Source organism: Balaenoptera borealis (genome assembly GCF_965194805.1).
Source record: "Balaenoptera borealis genome assembly, chromosome: 2".
In the NCBI taxonomy this organism is placed as follows: domain Eukaryota; kingdom Metazoa; phylum Chordata; class Mammalia; order Artiodactyla; family Balaenopteridae; genus Balaenoptera; species Balaenoptera borealis.
In genome coordinates, this window is record NC_138867.1 from 39,154,807 (window position 1) to 39,166,834 (window position 12,028).

At 38.6% G+C, this 12,028-nt stretch overlaps 1 protein-coding gene across 4 annotated transcripts in view; it reads left to right on the forward strand.

Annotated features, from left to right (window-relative positions):
* The window catches only part of MRPS30 (mitochondrial ribosomal protein S30), a 123,682-nt gene that overhangs the window by 82,446 nt on the left and 29,208 nt on the right, over positions 1–12,028 (forward strand). The window contains exon 10 of one of the 4 annotated variants that reach the window (XR_014241856.1): positions 431–8,595. The exons of the other annotated variants lie outside the window; for them this stretch is intronic. The gene's annotated coding sequence lies outside the window, so the exon portion shown is untranslated. Of the gene's footprint in view, positions 1–430; positions 8,596–12,028 lie in introns of those variants that run through there. 4 annotated transcript variants of the gene reach the window in all.

The following is a 12,028-nucleotide window of genomic DNA, read 5'->3' on the forward strand; positions in this document are numbered from 1 at the left end:
AGAGAACTTATATATATTATGTCTACAGATCATAAAAAGACATGTACAGAAGAGGAAAAGGAAGATGGATAACCAAAAGGAAGAAAAATAATTTTAAATATAGGAATGTAGCGTGGATTGGCAAGAATAGTGCAGGAAGGTCAACATCCACAATGAGCTGAGGTTTGCAAAATTTGCTACCGACCATTGAGTTTGGCCTCAAATGGAAATGAGTAGGGCTATTTTGGGTGAAAAGTCAAGACTGTTCTGGTTGATATATTTCCCCCCTTGCTCTCTTGCACTTTGCTATTTCTTTCTCTATTAATAAACAAAGACATTATCTAATATTAAAACAAATTTCCTTTACTTTCCAGCATTTTCCCTAAGCCTTTCTCAGTCCAATATGTAGGATTCACAGTTTAAAAACTAATTTTCTAATCTACCAATGTAGGAAATGGAAGGGCCCAAGGCAAAGATGTTAAGCTGAATGTATTGAGGCCACAAGCTCATAGGTAGAAGATACAAGGAGACCTCAGGATACACATCTTAAATGAAGGGCAAAGATAGTACTCACAAGAGGGTATTTTCCTGCCTTCTCGAGATATTTCTCTAGCAAATTGTGGTAGGATTATTATTATTTTTTAAATTTATTTAATTAATTTATTTATTTTTGGCTGCATTGGGTCTTCTTTGCTGTGCGTGGGCTTTCTCTAGTTGCGGCGAGCAGGGGCTACTCTTTGTTAAGGTGTGCGGGTTTCTCATTGCAGTGGCCTCTCTTGTTGAGGAGCACGGGCTCTAGGTGTGCGGGCTTCAGTAGTTGCAGCTCACAGGCTCTAGAGCTCAGGCTCAGTAGTTGTGGTGCACAGGCTTAGTTGCTCCGCGGCATGTGGAATCTTACCGGGCCAGGACTCGAACCCGTGTTCCCTGCATTGGCAGGCGATTCTTAACCACTGCACCACCAGGGAAGTCCCAGGATTATTATTAAAATAGTCAATGAGAGAGAAAACTGGGGGCAGAAATGAGGGATGAGCTTTCTTTGGCTTGACTCTTTTGAAGATGGTCTGGAAATCTCAAACTTTCCAGTGTACTCTCCTGGCATGCAAAACGTCAAAGCCAGCCCTGATCAGATTCCTGAGGGACCCCAGAAACACCAAAGATTAATGGAAGATATTATGGTGTGAGAAATACAACAAAAAGGGGAATTTAAAATTTATATTGCAATTGGAAGAAAAAGGAAAATATGGAATGATTTAAGAAAAGTTGAAATTGTTGACTGTTAGGTAGCTATTAGAATTTTTGTCAAGGAAAATACTTTTCAGGATCATTATAGAAGAAACTAATAATGGAGAGGAGACTAATTAAACCCAAGATATTTCATAAAACAAATAATCGACTAGGTCAATCTCCTGCTTAAAAAACTTTATGGTTTCTCATTGTACTTAGGGTAATAGTCCCTCTGACTGTTTCCTCCATCAAATCTCTTTTATTCTCCCCTTTTCTCTCCTGACAACACATCATTTAAAAACATTTTTTGTTTTGAGATAATTGTAGGTTCACACACAGGTGTAAGAAATATTACAAGAGGTTTTTATATACATCGCCTGTTTTCCCCCAATGGTGACATATTGCATAATTATAGTACAGTGCTACAACCAGACACAACAACAGTAAGATCTTACTGTGACTTACAAGTCCTAAGTGAACCGGCTGGCCCCTACTCTCACGCCACCACATGACCACAGCAATCTGTTTTCCTCCTGTATCAGTTTTCTGTTGTTGCATAACAAATTATCACACAATTAGTAGCTTAAAACCACGCATGAAATATCTTAGTTTTTGTGGGTAAGGCGTCTGAATACAACTTAGCTGGGCCCTTTGCTCAGGGTCCCACAGGGCTGCAATCAGGGTGTCAGCCATGTTGCATTCTCATCTGGAGGCTTGTCTGGGGAAGAATCCACTTCCAACTTCCCTTGGGTCAGTGGCAGAATTCACCTCCTTGTGCTTATAGGACTGAGTTCCCTGCTTTCTTACTGGCTGTTAGCTGAGAGCCACTCCAACTGCAAGAAGCAGCCATGGTTCCTTTCCATGTGGTCCTCTCACAGCATGATACCTTACATTTCCAAAGCCAGTGAGGGGAGTCTCTCACTCCAGTCTACTGTGATGAAGCTCATACAATGCCACTTAATCATGTGAGAGGCAGCTCAACATCTTTGCCACATAGTGTGAACTAATCAAGGCAATGATGTGCCTTCTCCTTTGCTATATTCTTTTATTAAATGTGATACCAAGTAGGGCCCTGTGGGGTTCCTGGACACAAAAGCCCTTCTGTGTCCCCCTTTTCTTTGATTACAGGAAATAGGCTTCATTCGGCCTCCATGACTTTCCCTGAGTTCCAATGGCAGATTCAAGCAGTTGTTAATTAGGGAAGGGAAGGGATATGAGACAAGGGAGAAACAGTCATGGGAAACAATAGTGGAGCCTTGGGACAAGGTCCTAGTTCCCCATCAAGGGATACACACAACATCTTTGAAACCCCCATCAGGCAGGAGAAGTTAATGGTAATGACGGTACGCTGCCCAGAAGCACATAGACCCCAGATGGGTTGAAATCTGAAGGTGGATGATGCTGACTCCTACTTACCTCACCACCAACCAATCAGAAGAGTGTCCATGAGCTGGTCACGCCTTCTTTGAACTATTACTATAAAACTTCTCACTACCCTCTCCAAGCTGGGACACACAGTTTCGAGGGCATTAACCTGCTGTGGCCCCCTTTACCTGGCAAAGCAATAAAGCTATCCTTTTCTACTTCACCCAAAACTCTGTCTCCGAGATTTAATTCAGTGTCAGGGTACAGAGGCTGGATTTGGCTTCGAAGGGAGGGAACTTTACTGGTGTAATACCAGGGTGCTGAGATTTGGGAAGCCATCTTAGAATTCTGCGTACCAGACCTCCAAATGTTCCCATCACTCACTCTGCTCCAGCCCCTTGGACCTACCTTCCTTCTACTTCTTTCTGTCTCTTCGTAAAGGTAACTGTAGTAGAGAGGCCTTCCTTCATGACCATCTTATTTAAAATAGCATTTCCATTTATATCCCCTATATTCCTGCGTCCATCATCTTGCTTTATCTAGCTCCATAGCACTTTACACTGTCTGGCTTAGTATATTCTTGTTTGTTTATTGTCTGTTTACCTTCACTAAAATGAAAATTTCATGAGGCAGGGATTTGATCTCTTTTGTTTTCTATCTCTAGCACTTAGAATGGTGCCTGGTATAAAATTGGTCCACAAATATTTGTTGAATGAACAAATAAATACTTTATTTGGTGAATATGGACAATATGGTTACATGATAGAAATAATTCAGTGCCTGGATTTTTAAAATGAAATAATTTTGTTTGAAGGAACATAGTGGTTAAGCTCTCAAGCTTGGGATAATACTGCTTGTGTTCAAATCCTGTTCTCTGACTTAATGTGTCTTTGTGCAGATAATTTTACCTCTTTATGCCTCAATTTTCTCAGCTATGTAATGGCTAAAATAATAGTATTTCTTCTTTGGGTTTATAAGGAATTCTGGAATAAGACATGGAAAATATTTATTAAATCATCTTATAAACAGGAAATTCTCTACCATATCAACAAATGTAATTGCCAGTGGTAGTTTATTCAGACACAGTGCATTAGATGATTGCCAACTCATCTCTATTTCATATTTTGTGGGCATGTCTGTTTCAATGAATTCTTCCTGCATAATAAATTACCTCAAAACTCAGTGGATAAAAATAACTATTTTTAAAAATTTATTTTATTTTATTTATTTTTGGCCACATTAGGTCTTCGTTGCTGTGCGTGGGTTTTTGCTAGTTGTGGTGAGCGGGAGCTACTCTTCGTCGTGATGCGTGGGCTTCTCATTGCAGGGGCTTCTCTTGTTGCAGAGCACGGGCTCTAGGCACGCGGGCTTCAGTAGTTGTGGCACATGGGCTCAGTAGTTGTGGCTTGCGGGCTCTAGAGCGCAGTCTCATTAGTCGTGGTGCACTGGCTTAGTTGCTCCGCAGCATATGGGATCTTCTGGGACCAGGGCTCGAACCTGTGTCCCCTGCATTGGCAGGCAGATTCTTAACCACTGCACCACCAGGGAAGCCCCTAACTATTTTATTACTTCTTATTCTGTGGATCAGAAATTCAGGCAGGGTTCAGTGGGGATGGCTCCTCTGCTTCACATGGTATTAGCTAGGGCAACTCCACTGGAGTTAATGGTTTATGATGGCCTCTATCGTTTGTCCAGAGCCTCATCCTGGGTGGCGTTATCTGAGATGGCTGAACCTCTCTCTTTTCATGGAGTCTCCAGACTCAGTTACATGTATTGTCATTTTTCCTTGTGTGACCTCTCTGTCTACATGAAGTTTCATCCACCAAGGCTTAGCTCTCCTGTCAGGTTATCCAACTTTACCACGCAGCTGGCTTCTCAGACAGTGGAAAGGAGAAGCTGATGGCCCTCTTGATGCTGAGGCACAGAGCTGGTCCTGAATCAATTCCACTGTCCTCTGTTGCTCAAATCTCCTCACAGACCAGTCAAGATTTGACAGGAAGGAAATAGACTCCAGCTCTTAATGGAACAAGTGACAGGAGTGTACAGAGATGGAAGGAATTTTTGGCAGCCATTTAGCAGATGATCTAGCACGAAAACCTAAGAAAATGTTTATTTCTGAAAACTTATAGCAGAGGTTAGAATGTGGATAAAGTAGTGAAAATTATATTTTTCAAGCTACTTCCTTGTATCTAACCTAAAATGGAATGAGATCAACAAACTAACACACACACACATACACACACACACACACACACCCATATTAACAACAAGAAGTATTGAGAGTTTGACACATTAGATTGAAGAAAAATAAGTCTAGACCACTCAGTGAAGCAATAATTTAAGAGAAAGACAACCAGTGCAAAATGTTAAAGTGTGCCAAGGAGACAAGCAAATTATAAGAGCTAAAACTCATGGTTGAGAGCAATTTGATGATACCTTACAAAATGAATCTGAGTGTTTAGACTATGAGGAAAATATCTACATATTGGAAATAGGACTGTTATTTTAAAAACAAATTGGCTGTCCTATATTTAATTTACATAAAAATTAGATTTCTCAGGACTTGTTTTTCTAGCCCTGATGCAGAAATAAAAATAATATATATCCACCTCTTGGTGAGGGAATTAAATTTTTTTCCAGTTATAAAAATCATAAAACTGCAAATTATCTGCAAAAATAAATATTTTTAAAGAGCTAAATCACTAGGGATGCCAAACTAATTCAAACTGGAATTATAACACTGTTGTATGTGGTCTGTAAGGGCAGATACAAATTAAAAATAAGAGGCTTAATACTCCCTGTTGAAAATAAGGAAAGAGACGCTCCTCTCTTTTCTTAGAGCATTTCCTTTAGAAAATTCCTAAGTTCTATCTCTGTCTCTTTGAAATATACATAAATCTCTTGAAAAACTAAATAAGCCTCTTGCACTTTATGACTCAGGAATGTCTTTCTCAAGGACCTAGGAGTCATTTCTTTAAAATGCAATCCAGGAAGATGGTGGCCCCATGTCCTAGTGTCTGTGGAAGGGTGGGAGCCTTACTTCGGTGGGTGCCTTATCACCTGTCGAAAAGATGAGTTTATTTTTCCTTTGGCTAAAGCCAATTAGCTAACACAGGCAGTCACTCCAATTACCAGATGAGTTTAGGATGAACGTGTGACAAATGGTTCTGTCAAGTCCTCTTACTCGTGGACTATTTACTGTTTATCTTGAGAACACGTGTGTAACAAGTTGTATCTGCTTGGTTATACACGAGGGTGAGATTTCTTTCTGTCTTGCAATCTCTGAGCAGCTTGCGGGCCTAATATTTATTCAATAACGAAGTTTTCTTTTTCTTCTACCTTTGAGGACAGATTTTCTGGGTTGAGAGGAGATTTGGGTTTTAATTATATTTCCGTAACAAGGTACAGTTCATGAAAAACACAAATTGATTATAAAAGGAACACAATGTACTAGAATAGTTTTAAGTTAGTTTCGACGACTGAGAAATCTGATAGACTTGATCCCATGGCAACTAAAACCGTGGAGTAGAGAGGCAGCAATGGAGAACGGAACAGCCTGGACCCAGGGAATCCACGATTCTACTCTTGGTTTCACCATTTTGGTATTTGTATTTAATCTTATGAGGAATCATTTTTCTCATTCGTAAAGTGAGGTTAAATTGGACTGGTGGCCTGTTGGCAATATCCATCTTTATATGTGTTTTATTTATTATACATTTTGCTTAGGTTATTTTCAAAATAGAGAGACTACACATAAAAATTGAACTTCTGGATAAAAAGAAGAAGGAAAAGGAGAAGGGGAGGAAGAAGAAGAAGAAGGAGAGAAAAAAGGATGGTTTTGCTATACTGGGCTCATAATAATGTTAGCTGGAGCTGAGAAGTGACTGACTCCTTGATCTGGACACATGCACTTGAGTGGCCCACAGTCTTCATCATTCCCTGTTGCATATTAGTTGGTTTGTTCATCTACTTATATTTCCTGTATACATGTATGCAAGATATAGGTCACTGAACAAACCACTTAAAGTAGATGTGCATGATAAGAGCAAGAAGGGAAGGACTATCTGAATGGTACTTTTCTACTCTCTTTTAGTAGAAAAGTAACACTCACATGTGTATGTACATGGGCAAGGCAAACAATGGAAGGTTTCCAAGCTGTGCTCCAGTAGGGGATCAATCCTTTGTATCTTGACAGGCAGTTATTGGTGATGTAATCCAAGCATGTCATTACCACCTGTGCCTTAACTGGCCAGAGTAGTTTCAACATAGAGCAAAACACACAGAACAAACAAAAGTTGATGACTGATTCAAAATCTTGCAGTGAATTCTAAAATGCCACCAAAGCTCCTTGGTAAAGTGTATCATTATTGATTAGATGCCAATTTTTAATCTTGGTTATATGTACATTTTAAATATAGATTTGAAACTGCTATTCCCTTTAAACGTCTATTCACTTTTTTTTTTTAAACAGAATTGCTCTTTCTCTTTTCCGTCAAACCTAAAGGTACCTAGTTCCTAAGATAGGCAAATGATCACTACATCAAGACATGTTATTTCTTCTTCAGCCTTCTAATGGGCATTAGTTTTATATCTAGTTTACCAAACTGTGGCAGATCTGTGGGCTTTCACTTTGTAACATGAATGAACATCTGATGAGGCATGTATGGTATGGTATATAAACTATCTATGGTATATGGTATAGTATATAAACTAATGTATGGTATAGTATATAAACTATAAATATATCATGATTTTTAAAAATCAGAAAATAGCCATATTTCAATGAAAAAAATCTTAGAATATCTACTTGACTTAAAGTTCTATTGAACAATGCCATAAATAGTTTCCAAATGATTTACAATTAGCTCTTCTTCCAAAGAATAATAAATAAATAATAAATGAAGCTTAAAAATAAGCTTCTCATTTTTTTAGAAAGTTTCCTCATCAAAGAAATCAATATTGTTAATAATAGGAAATGTCACAAATGTCCAGGTCTGCTAAAAATAAATCTGTCTAAAGTGAAAAAAACTCAAAGAAAGGTAAAATAATCTCTTTTATTTTTAGCTTGTAATGTGTTTTGGAGGACTAATTGCTTATATACTGAATATCCTGTCCAGGCAAATTAAAATGGAAGTGAAATTATCATGCTTGGAATTTGCCCGCGTCACACATTCAACCATCCAGATTTCAAACACAATGACCTCAGCAATTCTCTTGCTAAATCCATCACCCTCACATTCTTTATACATATTCCATTTCCAGTCTTTCACCCTGAAGAGCTGGCTGAAAATTGTGTTTAGCCTTGAAGTATTGGCAGCCATCCAGCTAATCTTCAAGACTGCATAATGAAATGAAGGGGGTGGAGACCGAGCATACAGCGTGCCAGCCTTAAGCACATTCCTTGTCATTGGGCCTCATTCCATGACTATTAAATTATAATTTTAAATGATTTAATTTTTAAATTATTTTTCATAGCCTGAAGCAATTTATGTGGGTGATATTAGGACCTCAGGGAATTAGCTTCTCCTTTAAGTAAATATTAAGTAGTCAAAAAGTTTAGAACACATCAACTTGTTATATGTTAGTCTCAATCCAACAAACAGTGGTATATAGGGTGATGTTTAACATTTTTAGAACAAAGAATGCGATTGATTGTTTATGGAATTCAAGTCAGACCTTTACATATGGTGTGGAAATGCCTAAAATCTTCTTTCAGTTCCGGAACTATCCAACATAGGTTAAAAATAAAACCATGGGGCTTCCCTGGTGGCGCAGTTGTTGGGAATCTGCCTGCCAATGCAGGGGACACGGGTTCGAGCCCTGGTCTGGGAGGATCCCACATGCCGCGGAGCAACTAGGCCCGTGAGCCACAACTACTGAGCCTGCGCGTCTGGAGCCTGTGCTCCGTAACAAGAGAGGCCGCGATAGTGAGAGGCCCGCGCACCGCAATGAAGAGGCGCCTCCGCTTGCCGCAACTAGAGAAAGCGCTCGCACAGAAACGAAGACCCAACACAGCCATTAATTAATTAATTAATTAATTAAAAATAAATAAAACCATGTGTATGGCACTAGCAGCTAGGTATTTAAAATATATTCTAATTTACAAGATTGGAAATTTCTCTTTGCTTCATTGACTTATGACTTCTTTGATTTGAAAAATAGCCACAACTTAGAGAATAGGAAAATAGCAGATACGGATACATTGCTAGAAGATAGCTACTTCACTACAATTTTTTATGACAGTTCAGACTCAGGATTTTATGGCTCACTAAAATTGAGTTCAAAGCCTACAGTATGCATTTTAGCAACACACAATTCTTCACCACCTACTGAGAAAGTTTTAGTGTTTAAAGACTTAACAGCTGGGAATATAGGATCATATTTGGTTACATAGTTCTATGGACAATAAAAATTGATTATTAATAATCACTGAATAGCATCCTGATTGATTTTTTATTTTCAATTTTTAATTTACGTCTTTACTTGCAAAACCCAGAGACCCATGGCCTGGGATTTTCTGTAGAAAGATCTTACAAAGGTAACAGTCTTAGCTTTATTGCTCTTGAGACTTGTGTCAACACCAGTAAAAAATCAGTTGTTTCTTGCCATGAAATAATGCTGCTACTTAAATTTGTATTTACTTGAAGAATTGAGAAAGTAGGTTGGAAATTAAAGAAACCAACAGAAATGATTAAATCTAGAGAATATTTTACATTTCAAAAGCAAATAATATGCTTCCTTCAGGCAAACAGTTTCCAAATTTCATGGAATCCTCATTATGACCCTCCCTCTTCCTGCATCCCAGGCCACTTTTTTTTTTTCTTTTTATTGGAGTAAAATTGCTTTACAATGTTGTGTTAGTTTCTGCTGTACAATGGAGTGAACCAGCTATAGGTATACTTATAGCCCCTCCTTCTTGGGCCTCCCTCCCTCCCTTACCCCCCCATCTAGGTCATCACAGAGCAGCAAGCTGACCTCCCTGTGCTATATACAGCAGGTTCCCACTTTGGGAGTGGTGTACTTAATTGACCTTATTCTGTTTATGCTGTTACTTCACAATGGTGTTATTCTGGTGATTCCAGATTTTCTTAGAACTATTATTGTAGTCTTCATGGATTTCAAGGACTGTAATGCTTTAACAGGACAATAATTTTATAAGTTCCAAAGTTGTTGGATAACACCAGTTTTCAACAATTTCCCAGGCATGCACAGTGGTTTATTTTTACTGAAGAACAAACTGATGTACAGCTAACTGTAAAATATTGGAAATAGCGATTCCCAAAGTACATCAGAGAAGGTTAAAAGGTCACAGGACTTCTTACAAAGTTAACATTTGAATTATTTTTCAGGTTAGCAAGCTGAATAAAGGGTACTCTAGATTCTTCAGATAAACTAAAACAACTAAAAATACAAAAACTTTTTCTTCAGTCAAATCAAGACAAGTTAACTTAGAGTGGACTGGTGTGCAGGGCCACAGAAATCACTGTATGACTGAAAAGGGAACTCAACAATCACTGAACATTTGAACAAAATTATGGCCCTATTCTTCAGAAATAACTAAAGAAAAAAACTTTTAAGGGTTGTTACTTCTTTCTAAGTGAAAGTGAAACGCACTATTAGGAAAAAGAAATCCGTAGAGTCTACATTAATGAATTTATAACCTGTTTGGCACTTAGAGGGGTGCCTGGATATAGTGCTCAATAAAGGTCAGCATCCTCATCATCACCTTCAGTCCTTGTTGTAAGTGGTCGGTAGCTGATAACAAGCAAGACATAGATTGCTTGTTATCAAGATTCCTGCTTCAAAGGTCGTTGACCGTACTTCTCTTCAGGGAGTAAGGAATGGGTGTTGGGGTCAGAAAGCCTTCCTTAATTTGAACTATGTTTCTGCTACTTATTAGCAATGGAAACTTGGGCTTTTTTTTAAGTTTGGTGAATCAATTTCTGTTCTATAAAATAAGGCCAATAATTGCTACCTCACACGTTGGGCTAACAGTGTAGTCTCTGACACATAGTAGGTGCTTCTTTCGTATGTGCTAGTGTTCCCTCTTCTCTTTGAAACAAGTATTCAGTTGAAATGTTTTTCTGTGCACACCCTATGTAAGAGGAGATTTCTAGTAGTACCACATATCCATTCTCCACTTTGTCCTTAGAACAGAACCTCTGAATGTTCACTGGTCACATTGCTTTCCCGGATATGCTTCATTTCCCAGATATCTTTGCAGCTAAGTGTGGCCATTTGAGTTCTGACAGATATGAAAGTGAAAATAGAATGGTCAACTTCCTGAAAGTGTGCTAAATAGGTAGCCTGGCCCACTCCTTCCCTTTCCTAATTTTTGCTGACTGGAATGTAAAAGTAATAACTGGAGCAACAGCAGCCATTTTGAGTCATGCAGAAGAGGGTCACACCCTAGGAATGGATCATTAGAAGCTAGGAAAAATGTGTGTGTCTCTAATGAAATATTGTTCTAATTAAGGTATGTCATCTGACCCCAGAGCCTTAGACTGTCAAATTCCAGGATAAAAATTTTATGCATTTTAGTCACTGTTAATTTCAGTTTTCTATCACAAGTAGCAAAAGCTAATCCTAACTAACACTATCCCAAAATATATTTGGGAGTACAAGCAGAATTGACATATTATTCATGTGTTCTTATGGTTTATTATTTTTGATAGCACTTTTGTTAGGGTTATCTTTTTATGCAAGTTTCTCAGAAATACTTGAATTATATTTATAACACAGAAAAAAATTCTGTATGAGCCAGAGAAGTTGGTATGGCATAGGGCTACAAATAATAACATTTAAAGACAGGGATCTACTCCCTTTGACTAAGCTTTGGGTTCCATACAATCCACACAGTGGGACTGAAAAAAGTGATTGGTGTCTGATCATCTGTTCTGGTTACTATCGCTATACTACAGAACACCCAAAACTTAGTGGCTGAAAACCACCATTTTATTATGTGCAAGAATTCTGGAGTCAAGAATTGGGACAGGATATAGAAAAGTTGCTAGTCTCTATGTTATGGTGTCTGGGCCTCAAATGAGATCAGCTGAAAGCTGGGGTGACTCAAGAGTCAAGGGCTAGAATTATCTGAAGTTCACTCCTTACAAGTATGTCTGCTGTTGTCCTATAAGGACTAGAAGACTAGCATTGCCAATTGGCATAACTTATACGTGGCTTCTCCCTGTGTTTTGTCTTCCTCATGGCATAGTGGCCTCAAGGTACTTATTCTTATATCTTACAGAGTGGCACAGGGCTCCAAATACATGTGTTTTCAATCAACGTGATAGAAGCTGCGTCATCCTTTACTAACTATCCCCACTTATGCTGGTCTGTAGTTGAGGAAGCAGTTCCATGCCTGCTGAGATATAAGAGGAGGGGACATAGACTCTACCTCTTGTTGGAAGGAATGTCAAAGAACTTGGAGGAAGGAATGATTTAAAATAGCCACATCTTT